Here is a 15,000-nt window from a genome sequence, read left to right as displayed (position 1 = left end):
TGTTGTTACGAAGTGCCAAGTATCTGGTTACCATGCATCAAATATTACCTCACCAAAAGCCAGACACCTGAATCCTCATAAACACGTTTAAACGACTGAATTACTCTAAAAGGCAACAGTGATCCTTAACCACGTACCAGTATTGCAGAAAATCAGACTAAGTTCATCACAAGGTGTGAGGTAATCTTGTAAGTAATTGAATTAAATCAAAGGGCATCACTCCATCAACAACTTTAAAAGTTTAAGTATTTCCCTGATTTCAGAAGTCTAAGTACTTCCCTGGTTCTAAGTCACTTCAAGTAAATTGAAGGAAGCAAAATCAATTACCACTCTATGTTTCTACCTATCATCAATATAATCATAATCATATATACTGGGATAAAAACAAAATACTTATAAAATTTTAAATACAAAAATTTATTATCAAATTCAAAATTTATAAGTGAAATTCACAATATCAGGGAAAATTACTGTTACTTGAAAACAAAGTAAAGTTTAATTAATTTTTGAATCAATCAAGTAAAATTAAATCAAAATTAATTTATCACAAAATTCAAGAAAAAATTAATTCAATCAAAATTCAAAAGTGTTAGGCAATAATTGAAAATCTGAAATTAATTCACAAGTGCTAAATAGCAAATAAAAAAACTTGAAAAGAATTCTAAGTAATGCAAATTAATTCACAAATGTTAAAATTTCATTCAAATGTGCAATGATTATGCAACGAAAATAACCAAGTCAATAATTAAATTGTGGAATGCAAATGAAAATATAAAATAAAAAGACACACTTCAATAAGAAAATGAAATAGTGCACAAACAATGGAACAAACACGAACACAAAAAATCAGCAATGTGTAAAACTGTAAATCTTTTCACTCAAAACATTGTAACCAACAGGTTTTACCAAACCTTCACAACCATCTGTTATTAGTTAACCACAGTTCCTATCAATTATTAGGTAACCACACTCCCTATCCATTATTTGTTAACACAATTCCTATCCGTATTAGTTATTAGTTAACCAAACACTTTTTCCCATTAACTTTTATTGTTATTAGTTGCAACTAATAAAAATATAACACACTTTACCTTTTTGGTATAACCAACTTCTTTTTCTCTTGCTGCAGCTTGTATATCACACTTTCACAAAAACCAGGCGCCGTTACAAAACAATGTTTGTTCAGATTCCACAAAAGAAACTAAATAACACTAAACAAACTCTAAGAAATATCAAATATGAAATTCTCACAAGTTACGAGTGACCAATTTATGTTACGTTAATATAATCTCAATGATGTCGAGGGAGAGAGAGAGAGAGAGAGAGCGAGAGAGTGATGTTAATGCCTCAAGGTTCTATGATAGAATAAAAATCTTTTCCTTTACGGAAGCTGAAGAGGGCAGATGTCAAAAACGTTCTTGGCACGAAAGCTTCCAGAAAGTTCGAGATCTGATGCAATCAGACATACAAAATGTGCAATTCCCACGTGGGACTTGACAAAGACATACGCGTACAAGACGAGTCTGTTAAAAAAAAGACGTACTCTACTCGATCGAAACGGAGGCTGAGCGACAATTAAGATTGACATGTTTTGATAACAACGCAAGACTCAATTCTCTCGCTATCACATGCGTTAACAGATTTAGGAAAGCAAACGGATCTCGCAGACCCTCTAATCTTAGTGAAGTCTCTCTCTTTTTTACATTCTACGTTAATATATATTCTTTTATAACATGCAATGCGAAATCAGAACACACAAAATTTTAAAACATCCTATTCTAAGCTAATATAGGAATCTGAAAAAATGTTGCAAAATCTTACATGACATTTCAAAGAGGGGAAACATGCATTTTGAAAGTAGCAATATATAATAATATATGATATTATATATATATATATATATATATATAATATATATATATATATATATATATATATATATATATATATATAGATATATATATATATATATAGAATATTTAGCATATATATTATTTTTTATTTTTAAACTGGAAATTATGTGCAATAGGCGTCAAATGGCTTTATTGGTATGACATTATGTGATGTATGCCAAATACATTATAAAGCTCTACCCGTAATTATTTGGCACAAAAGCAATATTTGCCGTAATTGAATGTTTACCTAAAAGCCACAAAGAGTAAAAAGTAAGAAAGGGAATATTATTGAAATGAATTTCAACCTCCAGGCGTCTTGTAAAACAAGAGTAAAAAAGACCTTGCTATTGTGTAAAGGCGAATAATAAAATTTAGGCGAGGTTTGGGTGTTAACATCAAAACAAACCAATAGACAATGAAAAAAAAGGAAAAAGACAGAAAACTGGCAATTTCCGATAGACATGGATGTATCAAATGCCCTGAAAATGGGATTAGAAAATTAATCATACGATTCAATGTAACTGGCTGGATCTTTTTTTTTTTTTTTATTATTATTGGTGGGTGGGGGAATGGATGGGGGAGTATGGGTGTTATGGAAAAGAACAAGGGAGGTCGCCCGCTTTGAATTTTCCAGTCACAGAAAATTATTGATTAATAATTATTCTTTTTTCAGGAATGTTTTTAGGTTCTCATACATCTAAAGATCCTCTTGATTTATCTTGCCTCGGTGATTATTATTTGTTCTTAGCAATATAAATAGTGATGCTGTTCTTTCAAACTGGTTTAAAGGTATCATGCCATGTTCGTTATAGGGCATTTTTTGTTATCTATTAGTTCATTATCTTAATTTTTTTGTTTTATTTCCATCACGTTTGACATCTGTGATATTTCTGTTTTATACCTATTTATTTATCTCCTACTTTATTGAATCTTTACTGTTCAACTAAAGATTTTTTTATTCTATTTTTTACATGAAATCCATATTCCTTATTTTCAAAAACTCGGAACCCACAAGAAATTTATAACCCCATAAATACAGCCCATTCTATTTATTTAAAGAGAACGAACACCGGACACAAATTCCCTCGGATAACAAGAGCCGAAACAACTCTTTATTCGACTCGTCGTCCTAATAGTGGTTTCATTCATGTTATCGGTTATCGCGGCCGGAGCTGATGGGAGAACAAACCGATATTTATCGGTACGTAAATCACTCGCCTCCCCCGCCCCCGCCCCCCTTATCGGTATCGGGATATGGGGCTGCCTTCCCGCGTTAGTGGCCTTTTATTTGCCTGATTTCTGTAACATATTTCTCTGGCCTGTGTTCGCCGAGTGTCAGTCGGAGAAGTTTCTTTGAGAATATTTTTTTTTTTATTGACACAAGCTTTGGGCCAGCAGGAATTTTGGAATAGGTGTGTGAGAATTTTATTGTTCCGGTGTTGCTTTCGGGGAATACGCATTAATACAGAACATGTAGATAGGATGTTTGGGTAAAATGTTTTATGACTATCTCCGCCTTTGATATTTGCGAAACCTTGCCTGTGGATTGCTTATGCATCACTGCCCCTCAAACACAATAGTAATTCGATTTTTTTTATTATAAATACTGGAATTTTTTAGATTATTCTTTCTATGAATACTGGATTTTTTAATTTATTTTCATCATGAATACTGGAATTGTTTAGTTTATTTTTATTATGAATACTGACTTTTTTTTTAGTTTATTTTCATCATGAATACTGACTTTTTTAGTTTATTTTTATCATGAATATTGGAATTATTTAGTTTATTTTTAAAACGAATGCGGGAATTTTTTTTGTTTTTTTATTATGAATTCAGGAATTAATTGTTTTTTTTATCATGAATACTGGAATTTCTTATTTTATATTTATTATGAATACTGCAATTATTTAGTTTATCTTTATTATGAATACTGGAATTTTCTAGTTTATTTTTATTATGAATACTGTAATTTTTTTAGTTTATTTTTATTATGAATACTACAATTTCTTTTTAGTTTTTTTATGAATTCAGGAATTTTTTCGTTTATTTTTATTATGAATATTGAATTTTTTTAGTTTATATTTATTATGAATACTGCAATTATTAAGTTTATTTTTATTATGAATACTGGAATTTTTTTAGTTTATTTTAATTATGAATATTGGAATTTTTCAGTTTACTTTTATTACGAATACTGGAATTTTTCAAACAGTAGCACACTAAGTTATGTTCTAAACACTCCCATTCATAACTTTCGATCCTCTATAATTCATTGTATCTTTCATAAGAATCACAATGTAAATTTTTTTCAGTAATTAGGAAATAATAAATATGATCAATCGCCATGGTGTCTCTTACTGTGGAACTTCCACTGGGTTAATGAGGCTGGAAGTTATTCTGGGCTTCATTTCTGTCAACAAATAGAGAAATTGTCACGAAATACAGGCACATAGAAGTCTTGTTAACTACGCTTGGAGATGACCCTTGTGTGCATTTTTATTTCTTGCTGAATGTTGGTGTCTTCAAGGCCTTTGGCTCCTCCGCTGATTGCCTTGCAGTGACTACTTTAGTGTCTCCCATGAATAATTACATAAGGAGATTGTCAGAATTCTCTTCAGGCAAATAAGTCAATAAAAAGTTACATAAATATCACGTTCATTCTACAGTCTTGGTCACAGTCTTTATGAACTTATCTTAGCAGATCAATTATGTAGGCCTGTGATTAAGAGGCCGCAAATATATTCACTGTAATTAATTGGTTGCTGTTCAGTTTCATGAATGGTGACGACAATCACTGTAGCGAAGACAGCAAAGATAGACCTGTTGTAGAGACTGACAGATCCCACGGGTAGGATTCCCCTTGAACGTACTACACCATCACAGGGCAGCTTCTGTCGTATACCTGTGTGCAAGAAACAGAAAGGGGATTGACGGAATTACATTTTTGTGTAAGTAATGAACAAAATATGCAAAAACAAATAAACAAGTAGACTTACAATATATTAGTATTTACATGAATATTGTCTATTATCTTCTCTGTGACATATCACATAGTTCACACAGTGAGAAGAACATTTTTAACATGTTTAGTATGTAGCAAATACATACTAAACATGTTCAAAATGTCGTTTCCCACCGTGTGAATTGTGTGTTATGTTACAGACAAGATAATAGACAATACTCAAGTAAATGCTGATAGTAAGTCTTATTGTATATTTGTTTTTGCATTTTTTTTTCATTACTTACACAAAAATGTAATTCCGTTAATCCCCTTTCTGTTTCTTGCACACAGGTATACGACAGAAGCTGCCCTGTGGTGGTGTAGTACGTTCAAGGGGAATCCTACCCGTGGGATCTGTCAGTCTCTACGACGGGTCTATCCTTGCTGTCCTCGCTACAGTGATTGTCGTCACCATCAATTACTGTCTTGCGTATTTCAGGTACGTTCTTAGGGTCTTGTATTCAACCGTGAACGACAAGTTATGTACGATAGACGGCACATTGTATTCCACAATTCAGGATTTAAATTCGTGAACTGAACGGCAGTCCAATTAATTACAGTGAATATTATTAGCAGCCTTGTACTTCTGCTTGGCTGACTTTTTTCTTTATTCGGAAACTGAGACACCAGCTTTCTAAACTGTTTTTTTTTTTTTTCAACACTTATTCATAATCCACAGTTTCAGAAGGGAAAAAGGCTGTATGCAGCTAAAAAATTCCAAACGCTTTACAACAAGAAGGATTTATACTATGATCATTTTTCTTTCAAATTTATTTGGAAAAAATCTACCTACAATTTGCTACCTTTTCCAGGAATTAATTTTCCCGTTCGGGTAATTTGCGCACTTTATGTAATTAAAGCTCGCGTCTTTTCCCTCTCAAGTTTATGGATTTTCGGGCGATAAAACATTTTTGTAATTTGGCCGCCCTTACCTGGATGCTAACTGGTTATCTGATATGCGTTGGTTCATTTTCTACGCTTAAGTTTCAGTGATAGCAAACAAGCCTCTGATCCCGCAAATGCATTTGTGTGAGAGTGGAGGTAGTAGCTATAAAACGAATAAAACGTATTAAAAAAGAAAAATTCACACAAAGCTTCACAAAAAAAAAAAAAAAAAAAAAAATAGCCAGTGAAAAAAATTCATATTTGTATCCAATTTGATCAATCATAATACCTAATTTTAAAGTTTTAACAAGAGGAAATTGAACGTCAGTTCTCGAGTATGTATAAAAATCCTGCTCTCGTTAATCCATCCACCAGTTCAATCTTGAATGTTGGAGACGTTATACGTAAAGCGGATGAGCATCGGAACGCAGTTTTTAGAAGGGGATATACTATTCAAAATACTCTGGAAATGTTTAAAATCCGAAAAGTGGACATATCACAAAATCCTGTCATATACTTCTTGGAAGATTTAGCCGGTGAAGAAATAAAGGGAGTATTCTACCGTGAAGAATTAATTCCCACAATTATGCCGGAAACATATGATATCACTATTCTGAGAAGCAGGAAGAAAAATAATAAAACTCAATATGACGTTAATTGGAAAGGTTACCCGAGTCAATTCAATTCATGGGTCGATGAATCTCAAATTGTTCGGATATGAACCATAAACAACCTTTAATATATAAAAATATAAACTTTATTTTATTCATCGCATGTTTATCACCAAACGAGAGAAGTAAAGTCATTCCAATCTTAAACGGTGGTTTTCTTGCTGCCGTATTATAATTTTTTAGAAATTTTCTTTGCGGTAATCTAACTCAAGATAAGAAATTCATAAACGCTTGAGAAAGTGTGGGCGTGAAATTCATCTTGTGTCCTTTAAAACAACGTCTGTAGCTAAGAAGAAAAATATATTGACAAGCCGTAAAGGAGCCGCTATTTTATTGGTGTTACTACCTTTAGCCGCGAGTTTGATAGGGAGTCTTTTTAATTGACGAAAAATGAAACAGTTTAACGTTATCCCCGCCGTTACATACGAGAGGTTAATGAATAGAAAGGAGGTTTCTGATAATATTTATAATAATAATTATACTAACCTTGAGGGTAATGGTAAGTTGGATACAACCGTTAGTAACATGCACATACCTCTTAATGTTAAAATGAATGCAAAATTTCCCACGGCGGCTAAATCACTCACGGGACCTCCCCATTCTCCTCTAAAGGGTGTGGGCGAGGTGGCTGAAGTAGCTGGGGGGGGGGGGGGGGGGGGTGAGGGGGTAAATGCTCAATTACGCTGAAAAACAGTTAAAGGGGATATTAGCCGCAAAAGAAGCAATCCCGATTTAACAGGTATTATTCCAATATCATTTAAAGAACATCAAAAATCGTACGTTACAGCTTCTATTAAACACTTACAAAATTCTAGCACGATTGAATGGAATGAAGAAGGGGAATTAGCTCATCCACTGGCAGGTTATAATATTTTAGAAATCGCTCGAGAATCTCAAGGGAGTAAAAAAACCAACGTTGATAATATTTCCAATTATCACTACTTAATTGAGATGGCAGGGGTTAAAGATTGGATGTTAAGGAATGCAGCTATTAAAAAAACAAATAGAAGCTTGGCGCAATGTAAGGAAAAGAGGCGGTAGTGGTATGAAGAAGGTGGGACACGCGTAAAAGAAAATGGCGGTTGCGTGGGTACCTTATTAACATGCTGGGAAAATGATACAGCTTGTTTAATCGTGTGATTAACCCTTTACATGATACAACTTGTTTAATCACGAGGTTGAGATAACAGTTCGAAAGTGTGTCGGGCTTTAGCGTGATTCATAGCTTCAGGTGGCATGATACAACTTGTTTAATCAGAGATTTTGATAAAGAGGGGCATCTTTAATACTTCATAGTGTCAGGGGGCGGGGACGCTCGATTGCGAGATTCGGTGGGTCATTAACTCTTGAACCATCGGAATATTAAGCCGCACACTCTCGCCATGGCTTCGTCAACCTCCTCGTGCAAGTTAGTTTTCAGGAACTTATCCGAAAATAGGTTCAGAAAGAGAAATACTTGTTTAGTAGTGGCCACTAATTGTGTTACATGCAGCATTTACGGTGTGGTTGAAGACGTCGTTTGAGCAGGGATACCAAGCAGATGAGGTTCAACATATTTGACAATGTCAAATATGTTATCTTCCCCGCCGGTATCGGACTAAGTGGACGAGTTAACATGACATGGTTGAATCAGTATTTACCTGTGTTATCTACATTCAGTGATGAAATGAAAAGAATTGGTAAAATCACTTGCGTAGTCATCATGAAAAAGAATCTATCCCTGCTAGATGAAAGATGTGTGGAAGATTTATATAGAAGAACTTGTTGACAAGATTTAAAAGCTTAGATGTATTAGATGAATTATCTTTCACACACGATCGGGAAACTGGGGAAGATGTGTGTGGTATATACTAGCAATGTGTCTCGATGATGTATTATTTTCGTAAAATAAATGTATATCATGTCTGTGTATTCTTTTGTACACCCCTTCCAGTATATTCTTGTATGACTTTGTATGAAATATTAATTCATGTATTTCTGTATGACTTTTGTTACAAAAATAATAACAATTCTGCATGTAATCTGATTTTCCATTTAACCTCTTTACGTATGGAATATTATGCATCTATATACACATATCATAAATGATTAAGACTGAAATGGGTTTTGTTAAGTTAATTTTCAGAGTTCCCTTGTGACTTAAAAAAATATTGCTTTTGGGATGAATTCGGGGGAATTCGGGAATGTTGGAACCTGTGATTTCAAGTTTTAAAACATCACTGGGGGGAGGGGTGGCTAATGGAGGGGAATTTCGGGGTGAGGGGTTGAAAGCAGGGTTTTTTTTTTTTTTTTTTTTTTTTTTTTTACCTACATAGACTATGAGGAACTTTGGGGTTGGGGTTGAAATCAGGGTTGGTTTTTACCTCCCATAGAGTATGAGGTACTTTGGGGTTAGGGTTGAAATCAGGGTCTTTACCTCCTCATGGAGTATGAAGGAGTTTTGGGGGGGTTATATTATAATAATATATATATATATATATTATATATATATATATATATATATTTATAATAACCCCAAAACCCTCCCCATACTCCATGAGAGGTAAAGACCCTGATTTCAAACCCTAACCCAAAGTACCTCATACTCTATGGGAGGTAAAAACCCTGATTTCAACCCCAACCCCATATATATATATTATATAATATATATAATATATATATATATATATTTATATATATATATAATATATATATATATAATGAAATGGTAAAGTGACATTGTGTAAGAAGTTACTTTTACCTCAAGTTGAACGGTGCTAGGTTTTAACACTACCGAATAACTGTTTGCAAGAAAATGAAAGCCCACATCAGAAAATGATACTTAGTCGAAATTTTAAGTTGTGCCCCACTGAGGCTGAATTGTGGTTGGGAAAGAGAAACAAGTGAGGCTGAGTGTTAAGCAAGCGTAAATTTTTTTTTTTTTTTTTTTGCATTCCTAACAGAGTTTTTAAGGGTACACGATGTTCATTAGATTTACGTAGCTGTTTTCCAAAGACGTGTACCGGAAAAAACTATACTTTAAACCACAATCGAGCTACGCGTAGTGGTGACGAAATTAACAGCAGGGATGGACAGTAAGTATCAAAGCGTGATTGTACTTAAAATTAAACTATTGGCAGCTCAGGTAAAAAAAAAAATAAAGTAAAATCGATGTAGTACTTTATTGGTAATGACGGGTTCTCTCTCTCTCTCTCTCTCTCTCTCTCTCTCTCTCTCCCGTCACCACCACTTCTACCTCTCTCCTCTCTTCTCTCTCTCTCTCTCTCTCTCTCTCTCTCTTTCTCCCTCCAGTCACACCTTTACTCTCTCTCTCTCCTCTCTCTCTCTCTCTCTCTCTCTCTCTAATCTCCCTCTCTCTCTCTCCAGTCCACCACCACTTCTACCTCTCTCTCTCTCTTCTGTCTCTCTCTCTCTCTCTATCTCTCTCTCTCTCTCTCTCTCTCTCTCTCTTTAACAGTCAATACTGGCATGAGCTGGCACAAATATCAAAACTTGAATGTCTGATTTTGTCACAAAAGCAAATAACAGTCAGCAAGAATGACCTTATATATTCCGATAAGAATGAGGTGACAGTACAAATTTCCTGTCAAAAAGTCATAATTCTAAGTTCCTAAGACGACTGAACTTGGCTTGCAACTTTCTGGAGGGTATTCCTTTCATTGCACAATTGTCAGTGAATTATCAAAGTTATATCGTTAATGGGCAAGTGAATGGGCGGGTGTGGGTGGGTGTTTTGGGGGGGTGGGGGGCCGGGTAGTATTTTGGAGGGCCTCAATCTTCGTCTGTCTTGATTTAACATTCTCAATGTCAACATTCGACTCTGGTGGGACGCGCTTTTTAAAGTATTCATTTTCTTCACGAAAAACGACGTGGTTAATTGGGAAGTTGATGAGCTCTTGCAGTTTTTTTTTTTTTTTGCGGGGGGGAGTGGGGGGGGGGGGGGGGGGGGGGGGCGGGGGTTGTGGGCATTCGTGAGAGATAACCTTCTCATTACACATTCTTTACACAGAGCTTTAGATACAGTCACTATACCTCTGGTGTTTCTTCGACGTATCTTCTTTAGTATAACGCTAAATACTTCCCAGTGCTTGGCTATATGATCTGTAAAACAGGCCAACTCCTTTCGTCGTATCTTTCGTTTCTGGCAAAAGGCGTCTTTTTAATTACTGCAAGACACGAAACCGTGTTTCCTAACTTAGAGGTTGGTGGCATGACTGACTTTCGCACAGGGTTTAGTGTTAGTTTATGTGTGTGTGTGTAAATATATATTTGTATATATATATATATATATATATATATATATATATATATATAATATATATACAAATATATACTTACACAAACACACATAAACTAACACTAAACCCCGTGCGAAAGTCAGTCATGCCACCAACCTCTAAGTTAGGAAAACCAGGTTCGTGTCTTGCAGTAAAAAAAAAAAAAAAAAAAAAAATGCGAGCTTTAGGAGTTTCAACCTTCTCATACACTCTTCAAAAACATTTTTCCTGCGTTTTCTTTTTGGTTAAAAGCAAAAACAGTTTACGACCTATGACTTCTATATTCATGATCATCCCTGACCATAACACCGTCATTACAGCGGATGGAATGGAAGGCGTATCAACATGACCGTTAAGCAAGAGCGTTGCAGTGCTGCCAAAAGACGCCTTTTGCCAGAAATGAAGGATAAGACGAAAGGAGTTGGCCTTGTTTTACAGATCATATAGCCAAGCACTGGGAAGTATTTAGCATTATACTAAAGAAGATACGTCGAAGAAAACACCAGAGGTACAGTCTGTATCTAAAGCTCTGTGTAAAGAATGTGTAATGAGAAGGTTATCGCTCACGAATGCCCCCCCCCCCCCCCCCCCCCCCCACCCCCCCCCCCACCACCAAAAAAAAAAAAAAAAAAAAAGCTGTGAGAACTCATCAACTTCCCGATTATCCACGTCGTTTTTCTTGAAGAAAATGAATACTTTGAAAAGCGCGTCCCACCAGAGTCGAATGTTGACATTGAGAATGTTAAATCAAGACAGACGAAGATTGAGGCCCTCCAAAATACTAACCACACCCCCAAAACCCCACCCAAACCCCCACCCACACCCGCCCATTCACTTGTCATAACGAGATAACTTTGATAATTCACTAACAATTGTGCAATGAAATGAATACCCTCCAGAAAGTTGCATGCCAAGTTCAGTCGTCTTAGGAACTTAGAATTATGACTTTTTGACAGGAAATTTGTACTGTCACCTCATTCTTATCGGGATATATAAGGTCATTCTTGCTGACTGTTATTTGCTCGTGTCAAAATCAGACATTCAAGTTTTGATATTTGTGCCAGCTCATGCCAGTATTGACTGTTAGAGAGAGAGAGAGAGAGAGAGAGAGAGAGAGAGAGAGAGAGAGAGAAGTTTTTGTGGATAATTCTTAAATTTTACTTAAATCTTCACGACGCTACAATAGCACATCATGTGATAAGAAAGATCATTCTGATAATCTCACAATAATAGCAGGAAACTATAAAAGCATAAATAGTGGTGTTTGATTTTTGCGAAGGAAGGGTAAACCCCCCAAAACTTGGAAACTATGCTGTCATGAATATCCAGGGCAATAACACCGTCATTTCCACAAGAGATGAAGGTATTCTCCACGGCCATTAAGCAAGAATGGTGTAACCGAGCCATCAAAAGAACATCGGAGCGTTGTGTTACTTTGAAACTGTTCGTAGCCGACACTTGAAGTTATCCCTCGCCATGTTGGAAAGAATCCCAAGAAACACTTGAAACATTACAAGTGTTTTGCACACAGTATCTGTATCCAGTCGTTTGTGATATGAAAAGACGCATTTTTCTGTCATGTTATGTAATCTATAAAAAGCACAAATTTTCACTCGTTTAAAACAAAAAGTTGAAAATAACAGTGTGTTCAGTGGTATTGACACGAAGTAAAACTCAGGGAAATTCACGTCCTATGAATATACTAGATTATCTCGTACAAATCAACATTTAGAATCCGCTTTCAAGCAGGGCACAAATTTGCCGTGAAAATGCCAAAGCGAGCGTTTGAATGTTCATAAAACCCAACAGGCAGTGGTTTAACTAGCTGTTGGATAATCTGTCCTTCAGGTTGTTACGGAAAAAACTTTGACCTGCCGATAACAGCTTTGGGTAACATAAAGTCGTACAGGGAAACTAGTGGGTTGGTAATGGAAAATGAGGATATTTACACCAGCGCTGCATTGCCATTCAAACCATATCAAGATAGATGTGACGATATTTTGACTGAATTTTAATGATCGGTGAAACTCTATATCAGGCTGAATCTTATTATTCTTTGTACAGAAAAGAAAAAAAAACGGGAAAAAATGTATGTATCTCACTTCATAGGGATGGTCTTGTAATAGAACAATAAAAACGCAAGCTACTTTGGAGAGAGAGAGAGAGAGAGAGAGAGAGAGAGAGAGAGAGAGAGAGAGAGAGAGAGAGAGAGAGAGAGAGAATAAATGCTGTAGATGTGCTTCAAAGATTTCTGTTGATTTATTATTTATTTCTTATTCAATACTGTAGACAGTTTGTGAAAATCGTGGGTTTGCCCAAAATATAATTTTATTTTCCTCTTCAATACACGACGAGGATCACCGAAATTTCTTGCTCATTCTGTAAACGACTGCAGTCTCAAATTCTTAGTTAATATTATGTGGTTTAAATTTTATGCCTCCAAAATCCCTGGAAAATTAGCGTGAACCGCAAAAGACTAGCATTTATAGAAAGAAGTGAGTCATTGTCCTTAAATTAGAGCTGAATATACAATGAATGCAAAAAGCTCGTGCGAGCTCTAGAGCTTGGCTTACATAAAGGAAATATCTGTGGTTGCAACATTGACATTTAAACATTAACCCGATTCCAGTGACTGGTAATTTCTGGAGAGAGCAGGACGCATTGAGGTTTATACAAGGGCTGAAGGTCGTACTTCACCAAAGCTGCTGCAAGATGACTTTTCCAGTGGTACACATGCACAGCATATCTTTGAGCCTATTTTCTGTCATTACGTCCATTTGCGAGAGTAAACACCCGGATGAACATCGAAAAAAAAAAATTCAAAGTACATTCCGCAAGCAGAATTTTATGCTATGAACTACGCAAGGCATAATAATAGAAAAATGAAACGGAAATATCTTTGGCACCTTAGAGTCGATTACTCTGAGAGCGTTTGACAGTCGCAATGGAAAATCGAAACTTTACACTCAAGAAACTATTGGGAGGCAAATTTCAACCTTCAATTCTGATAGCATGAGCTTGTATGTACCAGGCGTTTTACAGAGAGAGAGAACGTACCAGGCGTTTTAGAGAGAGGGAGAGAGAACGCAAGGACTTATTTTGATATAGTGAAAATAATCTTTCATCGTACGGGAGAAATTAGAAGCAGTTAGTAAGTAAATCTAACGAGAGAGACGGTGAAATGGGATGTCTTGTGTCGTAGAAGGTAAAGAGTCGATAACTCTCATTTTATTTTTCTAGGGGAATATTATCAGCTAGACCTTTCATTTCTCTCTCCTACGATCGTCATGTGGTGATTTACATTCACACTTTATTCTTCTACCTATTAACAAGTTTAAACTTAATACCCAGGTCATTAGGCTAGTAGTTTTAAACTTTCTGTCTTATTTTCTTTCTTTGTACTTTTAAGGGAGCTGCAGCGATTATGGTGATATGATGTTTATGATATGATCTGGAAACTACGTGCAACACCACATGATTCCTGCGTAATTACCCTTTCCAAAGAGCAATTTCAGATTTTCAATTAAAATTTTCTTATTGAAACATCATTATGCGCTCAAGGTGAATGATAGATAATCTAACAAAAAAGAAGAAGAAAAAAAAACATTATTCTAACGGTAAACATAGACAGTATTTCATATTCACTTATTTCAATAAAAAAAAAAAAGACTTCATTTCTAACTCACATTGGGATCGAACCCAAGACACTCGGATGAAGGGGATAAGTTGATAGCGCACTTGCCTGTTATTTGAGAGACCTGGCCTCGATCCCACTGTGAGTTTGCAACTCATTGCAAAAAGCTATCAGTACATCAAAATAAAGATTATATCAATTTATAGATATGATTTCTTTTATTTTGGTGTATGGATAATGTTTTGCTAGTTACCTGAGGCCACTTTTATAAGGTAAGGTAATCATAATAGCAGTCTTCATACAGAATCATGGACATAAGACTTAGTTCTCTTTTGTAGTTAGGAGAGTTGCCGCTAGGAAATACACGACGTTTTCGGAAGCGGTTCCAACTCCCGGAAAATCGAGTCAGTGCATTGGAAGCACCGCTGGTGAATGTCAGCCCGGACTCTGGCACACTTTCGGAAGGAAAGGAGGGCCCCCCGGGGCAAAAAAAAAAAAAAAAAAAAAAAAAAAAAAAAAAAAAAAAAAAAAAAAAAAAAAAAAAAAAAAAAAAAAAAAAAAAAAAGGACTCATTTATAGTCGTCGGCGTTCTCTCGAGTTTATACTAGTATATCCAAAATGGCACAGCCGGTGC

The sequence above is a fragment of the Macrobrachium nipponense genome, chromosome 17 (assembly GCF_015104395.2).
Source record: "Macrobrachium nipponense isolate FS-2020 chromosome 17, ASM1510439v2, whole genome shotgun sequence".
In the NCBI taxonomy this organism is placed as follows: Eukaryota; Metazoa; Arthropoda; class Malacostraca; order Decapoda; family Palaemonidae; genus Macrobrachium; species Macrobrachium nipponense.
This window is presented reverse-complemented; position numbering follows the sequence as displayed.